Here is a 16,152-nt window from a genome sequence, read left to right as displayed (position 1 = left end):
CTGTACAGTAAATAGACAAATGACAGCTCTTATTAATATATATACAAATTTTTCTTTTTTTAAGTGAAAGGTGTAACAGCATGAGGTAGAGGTAATATGAGTATTCTAACCACTACAGCGCATTTCCTTTGCAGCATTGTGCTTCTAAAACATGTGGTAGATGTAATTTAAACAGTCTTCCATGTTAAAACACCACATCTTTTTATCTGTCATCCTACGTCACTTTTTGTAAAGATTCATATCCGGCACTTTTTAATCCTCATATTGTACATTTCTGTTTATACATTTTACTTTATTCTATCTCTTTTTTATCTCCATATACTTGTTTGCCTTTACATTTTTATTTTTATTTTTACTTTTACTGTATTGCACCAATCACCACAACAAATTCCTTGTGTGTGTTAACAAACTTGGCAATAAACCCCCATTCTGATTTCGGATTTCTTTCTGATTTCTGATCAAACATGATCTATAAGTTTGATTGAAAACGAAAAAAAAACAACAGGTGCAGTGGTCTGATTTATAGTCCACAATCCTAAACCACTGAACTTTAAAGTCAAAACATGATCTCTCTGGTACTAGATCCACTGTAATCAGATTAGATGGCAACCCTAACCTCCTTATGGCCAACCTGACACTGTCCAGGTCTGGCTTGCTCTGTCTAAACCAAATACTCCAGTCATGCGAGGTTAATCAAGAGTATTGATCACACACTGATCCAGAACCAACTTTTTTTTTTTAATTAGAATTCATAGGAGGAGGAAAACCCGACTTTCTAACGACATAACGTGGGAGGACTGAGAGGTTTAGAGAAACCAGCAACTCCTCACATGCGTTTCCTGTTACTTCTCCCTCAACATCAAAGCATAAAATCAGCACTAATGTCAGCAAATTCATACTATGTAAATACAAAGCAGGACCAAAAAAAAAAAAGATCTTTGCGAAACTTCAATTGGAGTAAAGTTTGATGTCATCCAGACAGTTTATAAAAGACAAATGACAGGAAATGACACTCCCGTTAGGTTATGCAGCCTGCTAGCGCCGCGGAGCTAACCATGCAACTGGGCGTTGGTTGCAAAGACAACCGCTCAAGTGGGGGAAATGTTTAAAAAGATCAACCGACGGTAAATGGAATCATAAGTTTAGCATTTTAAAATGTTTTTCCGATGAGTTGTGGAAGCCTTACCCATGGCGTTAACACTCCCTGCCGCCTTAAACACCGATCATTCACAAGCCGACATTCCCCTCCTCGGTAGCTCTGATCTGCGCTACGACACATGCGCAGTGGCCGCCTCGCTTACGGGAACTACGGCGGAAATCGCGCGTAACTTCTATGTGAATACGAATGTGAGGAAACGCCGTAGTCTCGCGATGGCTCGGAAATTCTTTTCAGTGTAAGTATGTCATCTCGCGATAATCGGCGCGTAGCAACCGCTGTGAAGGAAAAATAAGATATAAAAGTAAAAAATGTTTGATGCAACAACTATTTTCACCATCCATTTTCATTTCATATTTCATCTATTTTTACATAATTTATTGTTGTCAATATGTAGTATGTTTGCTTTCATTTAGCAACCGCTGTGAAGGAAAAATAAAATATAAAAGTAAAAAATGTTTGATGCAACAAACATTTCATATTTAATAACACATAACACACATAAAACGTATAAAACACTACAATAAAAGTAGAAATGCGATAAAAACAAGACAATACAGATAAAAAACTCCTTGAATAAAAGTACATAAAATCAACATGATGGTCATAAAACAACCCTCTCTTTAAAACTAACTGATGCATAACTATTTTGACATAATTTATTCTCAATATGTAGTATGTTTGCTTTCATTTAGCAACTGCTATGAAGGAAAAATAAAATATAAAAGTAAAAAATGTTTGGTGTAACAACTATTTTCACCCTCCATTTCATTTCATATTTAATTAAACTCTGTTTAATGAAATATTCAAAAATGTGTTCATATGCATATGAACTAAGTAAGTAAAATGTATTTATATAGCACCTTTCACAGACAACGGAATGTCACAAGGTGCTTCACAAAAAAAAAAATAACCCGTAGAAATACAATAAAAAAAACTCCTAGAATAAAAGTACATAAAATCAACATGATGGTAATAAAACAAACCTCTCACTATTAATGTTTAAAACTAACTGATGCATATCTAATTGGACATAATTTATTGTTGTTAATATGTAGTATATTTGCGTTCATTTAGCAACTGCTGTGAAGGAAAAATACAATATAAAAGTAAAAAATGTTTGATGCACAAACTATTTTCACCCTCCCTTTAATTTCTTCAAAAATGCATTTGCATATGGAGCTAACATATGCATTCAAACTAACTGATGCATATCTATTTTTACATAATTTATTTTTGTTAATATGTAGTATGTTTGCTTTAATTTTTTCTGTTTGTATATCAAAAGTGATTGAACCCAAAGTTTGCCCAAATAACTAAAGAAGAGTCCACATCAACATCTCATAATACCAAAAAATAGTCACAGATGAGATGAGGAGTGTTGTTTCTATCCATAGCAACCAAGTCTATAATGCTTCCTGGGATTTCGCAAAATTGTCCAGGAAAATAATTATCATTCAGTTTTCTCAGTCTCTTATAAGTCTAAACTACTGAAAATATTTTTGTTTTTAACCTCCAGTGATATTTAAATTTACTTTCACTATCGATGTTCAAGCAAGGTTTCCAGGATGTACACAAGAACGGGGAGGGTCATTCAGCTGGTAGCCAAACAGAAAAGGAGGGGTTAAAATAAGACAGGTGTAATGTAAATATGTGCTTATATTTCTCAAAGAGCCCTCATGTAAATAAAAGTGAATACTAAAAAATGTCCAAGTTGGCAAATAAAGTGGGGAAAAATTACCTCTAAAATCTTCTAAGATCCGCAGCAGGAAAGCTGGGTTATCTTATACTTAATATTTGTTAATGCTTTGTTGCACAACTTAAAATGCATTTCCTTGGCATGGCAAGAGAATCAGCTGATAAGCCTGTTTTGGAGGACATCTTAAGAACTCAGGAGGCTCCTGTCCCTGCTTGCCAAAAGCAGCTCCAGACAAGAGGTGAACAGTAACAACATATGACGCCATACTGAAGGAGTGTGTCTAGACGTTTTGATAACATACATACCAGCTCATATTTCCTCAGCCAGACCTGTGTGCATGTTGCAGTGTGACACTCCCTGCGTTACAGGCGGCAGCGTTGAGTCACAGTAAAGCATGCAGCTGCAGAGCCAGCATTTCCCAGCATTCCCCAAAACACAGCAGCAGACACAGGAGGGAGAGCAACAACAGCACTGAAGCATCAGGGCTGGAAAAGTTCAGGTTCACCCTCTCAGGTAATGTATCATATAGCCCAACATAAACCTCAAAATTAAAGTTCCATTAAAAATAAATTTTCATCGATCACAGAAGTTATAAGTGCACTTCTCATTCAGTAATGTTTTCTGACAAAGGTTGGGATGATGTGGGTTAAAATGGAAATACAATAAATCATACATTTAGACATTTAAAACGAGATATCAGATGTTGAAACATCCATCAATCAACTATAACTGTTATGTTTGTTCCTATTCAGTGTCATGGGGATCTGCTGGAGCCGTTTCCCAGATCTCTTTATGTGAAAGCCAGGGATACACTTGACAAGTCATCAGTCCATTACTTAAAAACAAACAACCACACTCTTACCAGTGAGCAATTTACAATTACCAGTTAACCTGACATACATGTGTTTGGACTGTGGGAGGAAGCTGGAGTACCTGGAGAAACAGAGAGAACATGTGAACTCCACGCAGAAAGGTCAATGGTGGGATTCAAATCAGCAGCCTTGTTGCGTGGAGGCAACAGTGATTATTTCATTTCATTTCATTTCATTTCATTTATTTATTTAGCACAATTTTTTTTAAAACAGTGCATGGAGGGAACGAAGCCCGAAGGGCTTGTACAGAGTTTCACTCCCATCAACAACTGTGATGAAGTAATAAAGATAATGTACAACAAATTAAAAGAATTATAAATATAAACGTAAAAGAGAACATGGATACAAGGTCTGGATTATATTAAAGATAAAGACATTGAAGGTTAAGACAGAATAAGATGTTTTTTTTAATAACTTTCTGAAGGAGGTAAAAGATAATGTTGACTTCAGCGACACATTCAAGTCATTCCAGAGTTTTGGATCTAAATGTAATATTAAATTGATGACTCAGATGTTCGACAGAAGGGTAAATGAAGATTTTCACTGTGTCTAGTTGGATAGGAATTAAAATCAGATGAAAAAGTAAAAAACTGATGGAAAGCGACAGGAAGATCTTGTTTTCTATTGATAAACTTATGCACAAACAAGCATGAGTGAAAAACATTAAGTTTATGAATGGATAATAGTGAATATTTCATAAAAAGAGGTGCAGATGGTTTGTGTCTACAAGACTGAGAGATCGTTCTTGGATTCTTGGAGTCTTGGATTATCAGTAATTTGTTGAGACAAGTTGGATAAGTTGCAGTTGCAGACCAGACAATATTGTATCTTCCAATTTAGACCTTCATCCAAAACAACACCCAGAAATTTTGTGTGTGATACTTGATTATCACCAAACTACCACGCTGTCCTTAATTCATCTATTCTTTTTCTTTAAAACTATATGCTCATTCTGAATTTGAAGGTAAGAGATATGTTGAGACAAGGGCATGGTTTCTCATCACCTTTTATTTTGAAATAGCTAAATTGCTTATTTTGGAAATGGAAAATAAAAAACAGTCAAAGTAAATTGTTTTCCCATTTTTTCAATTTACTGAAACTATGCAGTTCAGAGCTTCTTTTGTTGTATTGTTCTGTTTCATAACATAACTGCGCTCTTGTAAAACATGCAGAATGTTGTCTGGCATTGTCTGCTGAAATGATCAAGTCTTTCCCAGAAACAGACAGTGTATATTGTTCCAGAACCTACATGTATTGATCAGCATAAATGTTGGCTCTACAGATCTGCAAGTTATTTGCACCATGTCCTTCCATTGCCATCCCAGTCGCTGGCTTTTGCACTATGATACAGTAACATACAGAGAGGGGTTCCTGTGTAGATTGCAGGGCTTCAGTTATGGCTTCCAGACATGTTCTCAGTCCAGGCTCATGTTTGTGTTCATGCAGTGGTGCTTTAGGGCCTGAAGATCACAAACATTCAGTATTGGCTTGAAGCCTAGCAAAAGATATCTGCTGAATCTCTGAATCTCAATGACACGATGCACCATAGATAATGAAACCCACAAATTCTTTGCAGTTTTTGCAGTCAGATTGCTTTCATGCTTAAATAGTTGGACTATTTTCTCACACAGTCATCTACAGAGAAGTAGCCCCAAGTCTTGCTGCTATTCTCTCTGCTTTCTTGGATTAATATGCATTATTAATCAATTTTTCTTGTTTTCTTGTAAATTCAACAAGCTTACACCACAGGCCTTATTTTAAGAATATATATTAATTGTAGATTAAAGACAATCAAATGATAAATACACACATCTGACCTGAACGGACTGAATAAACAAAATCATAAATCTGGTAACTGGATAGCAGCTTTCCACAGTTTATGTCTCTGAGCACCCTTAAATAATATATGATTGTTATTACAAGCTTGATATAAAGGGTTTAAACATGACTAACATATCATTGCTAGACAAAGTAAATTCAGGTTTTCTGTCTGGCGTCACACAATTTACTTTAACAACCCCTGCACATAGCATTGAGAATTGAATAACCTCTGGTCAACTTAGTTGTTTTCCAAGCATAAAAGATGAAGCTAGCAGCTGCTCTTGATGGTGCTGTCTAAAGATGAACTCGTTCTTTGAAGAATCACACAATCTTCGGTCCTTATGTGGTCATGATTGCAGATATGTTTATTTTCCAGCATAGCATTCAAAGACCAAAAAATGTTTCAGCAGCCATCCTCTCAATAAACTGTTCTCTGACGTTCATCTTTGGTGAAGAATCACCTGTGCAGGTGAATCATCCAGGAAGTATTTCAGTTTTTAATCTTTTATCTTGAACACGGCTTACATTAATGATGATACTTCTACAATCGCGTCTAGATTGAATATGCTCCACCTGAGTCAGTCCTCCGAGTCCTCACCTGCCTACAGTTATTTATCTTAAAAAAAAATGTTTGTTTAGTTTATGGTCTATTCTAATAATATTTCCATTGTATCAAAGCAATATTTTCCTCATTTTATGGCTTTTCTGCAGATAATCCTTCATCAGCTACAAGGCACCGACTTACTTGCCAGGATAAATGCTCACTAATTTAATTTACACTTTTTCAACAGGCGTATTATCTTAATCTATCTCATGACAGCCTCATTCTTCTTCTGGTTCTCTGCAGTGTCTTATATCTTGTGGTGAGCAGGAATTGTTACAATGTTACAATGACCTATGAATAATCTGCAGGCAGGATCAGAAAACAGCATTGATAACAAGAGGTGTTTACCCTTCCATATCAATGGTGGCCTAATTGTTTTATAGACATGCTTTAGAAGCTTCTGTCAAAGGGAAAATCAAAGGGTCTGGGTGCTCACAGGGTGATAAGTGACAGTGCTACCTGTGATTACTGTTTGCTTTCAAGTCAGTCATGTTTGAGCTAAACCACAAGGGGGGAATTCCTGTTTTTACATAATAAATCTTTTGTAATGCTTCACATATATGCCGTTATGTGCCAGCATATGTAATTATTGTTTAATTTATTATTTTGGCCTTTTTTTCCTCCATAGCAGTAGAATCTTAGTCTATTATCTGTTTCAAGACTTGGATACAGAGCAGATTATGTCTAAAAAATTTTTTCCTTTTGAAGATATGACAGATTTTAAGATCTTTTGTCAGGTGATAGAAAAATGTTAAATATTTTACTTGAGGTTCTGAGAATGCCCAGGGTAGTTAAAAAGAAAATATGCTCTCTTTTATGCCAAGGCTTTACGTTTCAGGAAAAATAAATAAATAAATAAATAATGCGGCCAATACCAGGTTGTAAAATTGACAGTTTACGCAGTCTGGACCAGAACTCAGTCAAAACTAAAAATTCAGAAGCAGGGAGTGAAAGAAACAAACACATTTACCTTCACAGCATTGATGAGCAGCAGTCAGATGCTCTTGATTAGTTGATTGTCAGCAAGAGGAAGTTCCTCTATAAAAGGTTTTGGTTTGGTGGTCTGGAGCTTTCCGGTATGTGCTAACACAATGCCAAAGAGGAAAGCCATCATTAATCATCTAAGAGAGCAGTTGTTACTATTGGAGTCCATCATAAACCTGATAGATCAGACCCACATTTAGAAAGATTTAGGATCTAAAAATGATTCATAGAGCCTCCACTTCCAAGGGGCAGCACCATGGGAGTGATGGAGACGAGTCAACAGCAGAGTGTGTTGTGTAGAAGAGTAATTTAAACGTTTGCTGAAACCAGTCGGCAAAACAGCAAATCCATCTACCCTGCAAAGAAATGACTTGAGTGCCTTCTTCTGTTCAGTTTTTGGAGAAAAAGTCTTAAACTGTTGATGCCAAAGCCGATTCAAACGGGCGACAATTCTCAGCTGGAGCCATCAACACTGTTTACATCCAGATTACCATGTTGCCACCCTGTCGTCATTGTCTACAGCTCGCCCAGAAACACTCTCTGCAAGGACACTTTATTTAATTATTTGATTGGCTCCCCAATACATTTTAATGAGCTCCAAGATACGGTAGCTAGACGTATGTGCGAAGCAAATTTAAATTCGGTAGTGGTACATCTACATTTCTAGGCTAGTCCATCATAGTGGATCAAGAAAAAAAATATTCAGAAGTGAGCAAAAATTCAAGCTTGTTTCGGCCCAGGAGTTGACATTGTAGCAAGTTCAGAAAGTTCCCAAAAAACAAAACAAATACGACACCTTAGACTACACACATAATTTAGCATGCTACATGCTGGAACTTCTGACTGCACAATTAGAAATAGGAAGTCTACCTTACAGTCTACTGTCAGGTACCAATAGAGACCCTTTTGTCTCCCTAAAAACATGAGGTCACACCAAAGTTACCATGTTTGGCCATGATTTGCAGTGTAACGTCTGATGAAAACCAAACGCAGGTATCAGCAGCTTCATCAGCAGCTTCATCAGCATATCACCTGATAGCTTCCCAGTGTGGTGGTGGAGGGGGGATTATTATGAAGTTTGGGAATCTTGTAATCGTTGAGCTTCATGTAATGCTTCATGCCTCTGGATTATGATCCCAAGGAGGGCTTTATATATATATGAATGACCGCAAATGCCAATAGAAGCATTGAAATGTCGAAAGCAGAGCAGACCTGGTCAAAATTCAACATCCAGATGATAAAACAGTTACTTCAAAATTATTGTTACTGACGGTGGTTCTACAAGCTTCAGGCATGCTTCTGTTTCATGCGCTGCTTCTGTATTGTAGCATAGGTTTTGTTAAATAAGTGATAATTTTACTAAAAAAGTGTTGTTGGTCACATGAGCGTATTTGATATTGGGGTCATACTTTATCATTTCAGCTCAGTTGGATTGTATATATATTTTTTTCTTTAAAGATTTGCACTGAAATAGAGTAAAAAAAACAGACCTCCATATTTACTTTGAGTGAGTCTCAAGCAAAACTTTTTCTGTCTCTCTTTTTCTGAAAATAGCATCAAATGTACGGGCCACAGCGCATAGCTTTCTGCCTACACTTGAGTAATTTGTGGTCGATGTGGGTGTCGTTGTGGTCACACTGGCAACAATTTGCTGCGATGCTGCGATGCCAGGACTCACACGAGACCAAAAACAAGTCGTCAATCGTGGCCAAAGCTCAAGATTGAGTAAAAAAATATGGCTTATGTAATTGTTTTGCAATCTCAGTTTCTGCAAAAACTGAGTTTGTGTGAAACGTTTCCTTGTGTAGTTTAATCTCTGAGGTATTTTCATTTCCACAGCTAATCATGGAGGACTGCCACTTTACTTGAGTGACCACCGAGAAAACGCTGCTCTGAGGCCTAAAATACCTTTCATACCTCCTGAGGGAGGGCATGAAAGAGGAGCTCAGCCCACCGCAGGAGGTCGACAAGACTGCAGCACGCCATTCAGGTCGTGACTAAACACATGCCGACTTAGAGAAGGGCTTTTTTTATTCCCCCAGATGGTGCCTGTGTTAAAAATCACCCATTTTACTGGGGAACAGTAACATAAATGATGGAAGAGAAGTATAAATGTTTACTTTTGCTTGCCATTGCACAATAAAATCCCCCCCCTTCCCCAGAGAGAGGTTTTATCTGTATCTGAGAATGTAAACAGAGCTTTCCTGAAGTGAGACAGTCAAGAGCGCTGAGACTTGACTAAGTCTATCTATCGTTTCAGAGGAAGTGGTTGTAAATTTCCTGTCTGTACGTGTCTGATGACACGGCAATGAAGAACAACTAATTTGGGTTTTTAAAAAATGCAAAAACTGCCAAACTGAGCAATAGTATCGATGTTAAAATAAGGCACCAAGAAGGAAAGCTACACTTTACATTTCTGAAGCATCAGTGCACTAAGACTTGGTTCTCTTGTGGGAGAGAGCTGTAAATGTTTGCATTTGTTGTGTTTTGAAGGTTTAGTGTTTTGTAATATTGCCTGTCCTCCTGTGTCAGCCTGCTGCACAGCTCTGAGATGAGCCTGGATGACGCACCTGCTCACCAAATCGCTCAGGTAAACTCTCTCAAAGAGGATGCAACAGTAACAGTTTAAATACTTAAAAACAATTCATCAGTTATTGTGACTTTCTTTCTTTCTTTTTCATTTTCTTAGAAAAATAGAATACCGTATTTTCTGGACTATAAGCTGCACCTGCATATAAGCCGCATCCGCTCTATTTAAAAAAAAATAATTTTAAAAAGATATACAAGCCGCATCCGCTCTATTTAAAAAAAAAATAAAAATAAAAAAAGATATACAAGCCCCATCCGCTTTATTTAAAAAAAAAAAGATATGCAAGCCGCAGATATTTATGTTGTTAGATTAGATATTTACTACATGTACAGAACGATTTTGAACTGTAAATGATGTACATGTATCATTTACTAACAGTGCCTTTTAACACGGCAGCAACTTTGTTGATTAAAACGAGACAGAACCAAGAGAAAATAACCGGTATTTATTTCTATTTATCTATCTATTTATCTGTTTGAAATCTGCTTCTACTTCTATCTGCTAAAGAAGAAGTAGCGTATTCTTCTTTGCATTTATTTTGTCTTAGTTTTGATTCTAATTCCGGTTAGAGCGCTCCGAGCGGAGGAAGAAAAATCCACAGAATAGTATGGAATTGTATGTTGTATTGTATTGTAGGAATTGTATAAGCCGCATGGTTGAAAACCTATGAAAAAAGTAGCGGCTTATAGTCCAGAAAATACCGTATATATATTTGCGAAATGTATTTAATCGCGTGACTGAGGACCAAAGGCCACTTCCTTACAGGTGTATTATTTAAGTTTTAATTTATGTATATGATAATCTAAATAAAAGTGTTTATAACTAACAGAAAACAAATAGTTTGTCCAGTGTTATATTTCCAGACACTCTGGTTTCTCTTTAGTGTTGAAAGAAACAGTTGGCTGTTTAAAAGCTGATTAAAATGCTTTAAGTTATGGCTGAAGAAAAATGAAAACCTCAGCTTCATGTCCTTTTAAATCCTTTAAAACTAGCTGCTACTGGCTGTCTGCCAACTGCAACCCCCCCCTCCCAAAAAAAGTCATTTATTATCTTTCATCTATTTCAGGCTGTTTCCCACAGAACTCTCTGAGTTGTTTATTGATGTTGGCCGTTATGTGCGAGACCTCGCAGCCTACGAGGGGCTGCAGACCAGAGTTTCACTCTGCACAGCGAGAGAACGGCTTCTGAAAGGATTCACGCGTCTCATAGGTTGATTGATTGACCTGGAGGATTCTTTAAACTGGAAAAAAACATAATCCTCAGTATTTTCAATGCAGGAGGAAGAACTTGTGATCAACAGTTACTCCATACTGGAGCTCAAGAGCCTTTTGAAGTGTCTTTAAACTCCCATTAACATCCTGAAAACTGACATAATCTAAGAATTGCAGTGCAGTTTTTGGGTCAGGTTCCTATGCCTCATGTGATTGAGATCAATAATAGTTGATTTCAGTAAATATTGCTTTCAACAAGAGGTTGAAAGGCAGAGCGGCCAGAACCTCCTGGCTCTGAAGGAGTGAACCTGCACGACCCTGCGTTTGGCAGAAACGAGAAGAAAATCATCTCTGAGCTCAACATCGTCAAAGAACAGGCCCACGTATCTCTTTCACAACCATTCTTTATTTTATATGAGTTTATCTCTAGATGACGGACCCAAACATTGTTAAATGATACAAAACCTTTTTGGAAGGTGAAAATGGTACATTTACTGTCCCTTCAAGTCCCTGTGGATTACACATCCTGAAGACAACTATATGAAACAAACAAACAAACAGAAAATTTCATTTCATTTCATTTTATTCTTTATTTCATTCAAAAAATAAAACAAACAATTTAATACAAATACAAATACAAATGTTCATAAATTGTGAATGAAAAGGGAGCAGAAAGAAGAAGAATCTTATCTAATCTGCCCCTTTTTCCAAGAAATAAATTCACAAATAACATAAATTAAAAAAAACAACAAGTAAATAAAAAAATAACTAAAATAAAATAAAATTACCGCCGTCTATTGGTATGTCAATCAAACTTAACTAACATATTTCATTATATTTACTTAACATACAGGCTTTAATTGTTCTTTTGAATGTAATGTTTGATTTGGATTCTTTGTTTTCTTTATTCAGATTGTTCCATAAACTGATTCCTTTCACAGAAACACAACGTTCCATCAATTTTGTCCTGAATCTTGGTTTTAAAAAAATCTCTGTTCCTTTTAAGTTATACTTGCTTTCTCTTTTTTCAAATCTTTTCTGAATGTTGATTGGTAAAGTTTTTTTATGAGCTTTAAACATAATTTGCAGAATACTATAGTCTACTAATTCATGAAATTTCAACAATTTTAACTGAAGGAATAATGGATTTGTTGGATCTCTATATTGTTTTCTACTGATTATTCTTATGGCTTTGTATGAAAAACAAGGATATTCTGCATTTTAGGTGAAAAACTGTACATTATGATGGAACCGTTCGAGGGTTACCGCTGGCTGAACATGTGAACTCCTCATGTGAGGTTACTGCTCATGAGTGAAGATCCATGAGGTTGAGTCTTGGTCACAACACTAAACTCCTGTCAACAGCTGTCTCGTGTTGTTGATGTGGAAGGGAGAGTCCCTGGTTAGTCACTAGCTCGGTTCAGCGTGGGTCGGTATACATGCCGGAATAACTCAGATTAGGACGCATTATGTGGCACTAAAAGCTCCGTCTCACGAGCTTCAGTTCGGTTCAACTACAGCCCTGTTAAGGTGTATACACAGCTTTTAAAACGTTGATATCGGTTGGATTAAGGCAACAATTCAACTTTCTCTTAGTGCACGTACCGACTGAAGAAGTTTGAAGAATGTTTGGCTCCATAAATACTGTGATTGAAGCTGGACATAGTTGATGTTGCAGTATCTGACAACACAAAAGGGCAATAAAGAAAAGTAACTTTTATAAAAACTAAAAAAGAGGATAGTGACTAGATCAGGGGTCGGCAACCCAAAATGTTGAAAGAGTCATATTGGACCAAAAAAGCAAAAAACAAATATGTCTGGAGCCGCAAAAAATGAAAAGTCTTGTATAAGCCTTAGAATGAAAGCAACACAAGCTGCATGTTTCTATATTAGTTAGAACTGTGGGGACATTTTTTTTTTCATTATGCACTTCGAGAAAAAAGTCGAATTGTCAAGATTAATGTTGAAGTACAATATCGAGAAAAAAGTCGAAATGTTGAGAAAAAAGTCGAAATGTTGAGAAAAAAGTCAAAATTTTGAGAAAAAAGTCGAAATGTCGAGATTAATGTTGAAGTACAATCTCGAGAAAAAAGTCGAAATGTTGAGAAAAAAGTTGTTGAGGAAATAGTCAAAATTTCAAGAAAAAAGTCGAAATGTTGAGAAAAAAGTCAAAATTTCAAGAAGAAAATCGAAATGTTGAGAAAAAAGTTGAAATGTCGAGGAAATAGTCAAAATTTTGTGAAAAAAGTTGAATTGTTGAAAAAAAATCAAAATGTCGAGAAAAAAGTCAAAATTTCGAGAAGAGTTGAAATGTTGAGATTAAAAAAGGAAAAAGGAAGAAAAAAAACTAAAAAAGAAGAAGAAAAAAAAGAAGAAAAAAAGAAAAAAAAGAAGAAAAAAAGGAAAAAAAAGGTCAAACATTTTTGAAAAATTTCCAGGAGCCACAAGGGCGGCTCTAGAGCCGCGGGTTGCCAACCCCTGGACTAGATGAATGGGATCGAGTCAGATCCAGTGGAGACAGAATTCTCCACTGAATTCGAGATGGTCTGGACTTAATCTAGTCACTGAACTACGACACACCTCCAATAAACCGTGTATCCTGTAGAAAAAAGACTGGGCGGTTTCCTGCATGACCTGTTTGTGTGCTTCTTGTAAGCTGAGTAATTTCCACATGCCACGTATAAAGCATCTCTGAACGGGCTTTTCACTCCTTCACTTCACAAACCAATTACTCCAACTGACTTTTTATCTTCCGCCCGTCTCTTAGATGTATCTGGCTCTGAGGTACTTGCACAAGGAGGAGAGACCAGTCCACCGTGACCTCAAAACAGACAACTTAACGATCAAGGAGAAATTAGTGAGCATCTACGGCTTCATACATCACAACTCCATTCATATTACGTTACGTTTGTTTTAAGAGTTGAACCTGCGTTTTCTTTCCGCCCGGAGCTGACTCCGGCCTCGCCAAGCACAAACGGGAGGACAGCACGCTAACCTCAGTGGTCGGCACCATCCTTTACTCCTGCTGGGAAAAGTAATCCAAACACGCTCCTGAGTTCGAGTCACAATGGACCCGTTGTTACTGCTAATGTGTTCTGCAGCTAAAAGCAGAATTTATGGTTCTGGAAAGAACAGTTTACACTTGACTTATATGAGCGATTTCTGTAAAACTAGAGTGTTCGTAGTGTCTAAAGTTATTCAGCCGTTGTAGCCCAGTGATGGACTGCCGATGTGTCCTGCTCCTCCTGTAATGACAGCTGAGACAGTTTCTAACGACTTCCAGGAGCTTGACCAGGATGAAACAGTTTTACACAATGAATGGATTGAAGTTATTCAACCATGACAACCAAAAGAAAGAAAGAAAGAAAGAAAGAAAGAAAGAAAGAAAGAAAGAAAGAAAGAAAGAAAGAAAGAAAGAAAGAAAGAAAGAAAGAAAGAAAGAAAGAAAGAAAGAAAGAAAGAAAGAAAGAAAGAAAGAAAGAAAGAAAGAAAGGGCATTACGTAAATGGTGAAATGGAAACTCAAAAACACACCCTTGATAGATCTGTTGCCATCCTTTTATTATATTTAAAAACAGTTGGGGAAGTATGTGGAGGTTGGTACCGATAATGGGGGGAAAACAGCTCCTAGCTGAGCGGGAACCATCTAAACGGGCAGAGGTGTCAAAAGTATTCACATTCATTACTCAGGTAGAAGTATAGATACTAGAGTTTAAAAATACTCCTGTAGAAGTTGAAGTATCAACTCAAGTTTTTTACTCAAGTAAAAGTATAAAAGTACTGGTTTCAAAACTACTTAAAGTATAAAAGTAAAAGTAATGTGAAAAGAAAAGGGGGGGAAAAAGCCATTAAGGACAAAAGCCATTGAAATGAATGCATCTTAGTATAATGCAAATATATTAAAGAACCATATATGTGTACTATTGAGCATTAACATGTGTTTCAGAGAGCAGGAGATATGATGATTAGTTGCCTATAAGTATTGTAATGATGCAAAAAGTCAAACTTCAGAGGCATGTTATCATTTATCCTAACCTTTATTGGAATGTACATCCAAGTTTAGTTGCAGGAATCTGAGGGAACGGATGTAAGAACAAAACTGGACAAGAACATCTGAAACAACCACAACCAAATTCACTCTATCCAGATGGAGCAATTTAACTGGATAGTTTTTTTTTAAAGGCCGAAATGAAATAGAGTAACGAGGCTGTTTTTAAAATGTAAGGAGTAAAAAGTACAGACAATTGCGTGAAAATGTAAGGAGTAAAAGTAAAAAGTCGTCTGAAAAATAATTACTCCAGGGAAGTATAACAAAATTTCTACTTAAGTAAGGTAACAAAGTATTTGTACTTTGTTACTTGACACCTCTGTAAACGGGCGGTTTCAGTCCATAACATACTTTATACCAGACCTGAGGACTCGAGCACACTGCTTTACACTCTGACAAAAGGGCTAGAAAGTGAATAAAATACTAGCATAATGATTTCAAAACTGTTCATAACCCGGCCTTTTCTTGGGATAATACTCCATTGATTGCTGGAGACGGGGAATAACAGTTCTGTCATAGCTGACACAATGAAGCCCGTAAGGAGAACAAACCCTCACAAAGAAAGCATTCGTGGATGAGCTTCTTCTTGTGTTAATTCTTCTGTGTTGATTTGTTTGTGAGTGTTGTGTTTGTGTTGATAGTCCAGAGGTGGTGGAAAATGAGCCGTACGTACGGAGAGAAAGCAGACATCTGGGCTTTGGGCTGCATCCTCTACCAGATGGCTTTACAGCAGCAACATGCTCTCACTCGCCAGCAAGGTAACGATAACACACACACACAAGACTCATATTTTATCCCTGGCTTCAAATACTTCGGTTACTGCTGTTGGTAATTGATCTTCTCCTCTTATTATGTGCTGACAGATTGTCCAGGCCCTTCTACGAGCCAATTAAAAGAAGGAAGAGAGAGTCACAGACATGATCAGATGATTCCAGATGAGAATCTGTGCTGCATTCAACTACAAACAAGCCAGGCCCGCTTTTTAATTAAATCAATTCACTTCTATGAGGTGTTTGAGTCCAGATCCAGACCAGGACATCGAGGCCGTCAGCTCGGGGATCTCTGACCTCATGGTGAGGATGATGGAGGGATTCTACACCTCCCTGAATGCACTGGAACGAGGAGCTGAGAGAGACAGGAAACAAGCACAGATACATTTCCTGGAAAG

The sequence above is a fragment of the Cololabis saira genome, chromosome 3 (assembly GCF_033807715.1).
Source record: "Cololabis saira isolate AMF1-May2022 chromosome 3, fColSai1.1, whole genome shotgun sequence".
NCBI classification, from domain to species: domain Eukaryota; kingdom Metazoa; phylum Chordata; class Actinopteri; order Beloniformes; family Belonidae; genus Cololabis; species Cololabis saira.
The sequence above is the reverse complement of the archived record's forward strand: the minus strand, read 5'-3'. Positions refer to the sequence as shown.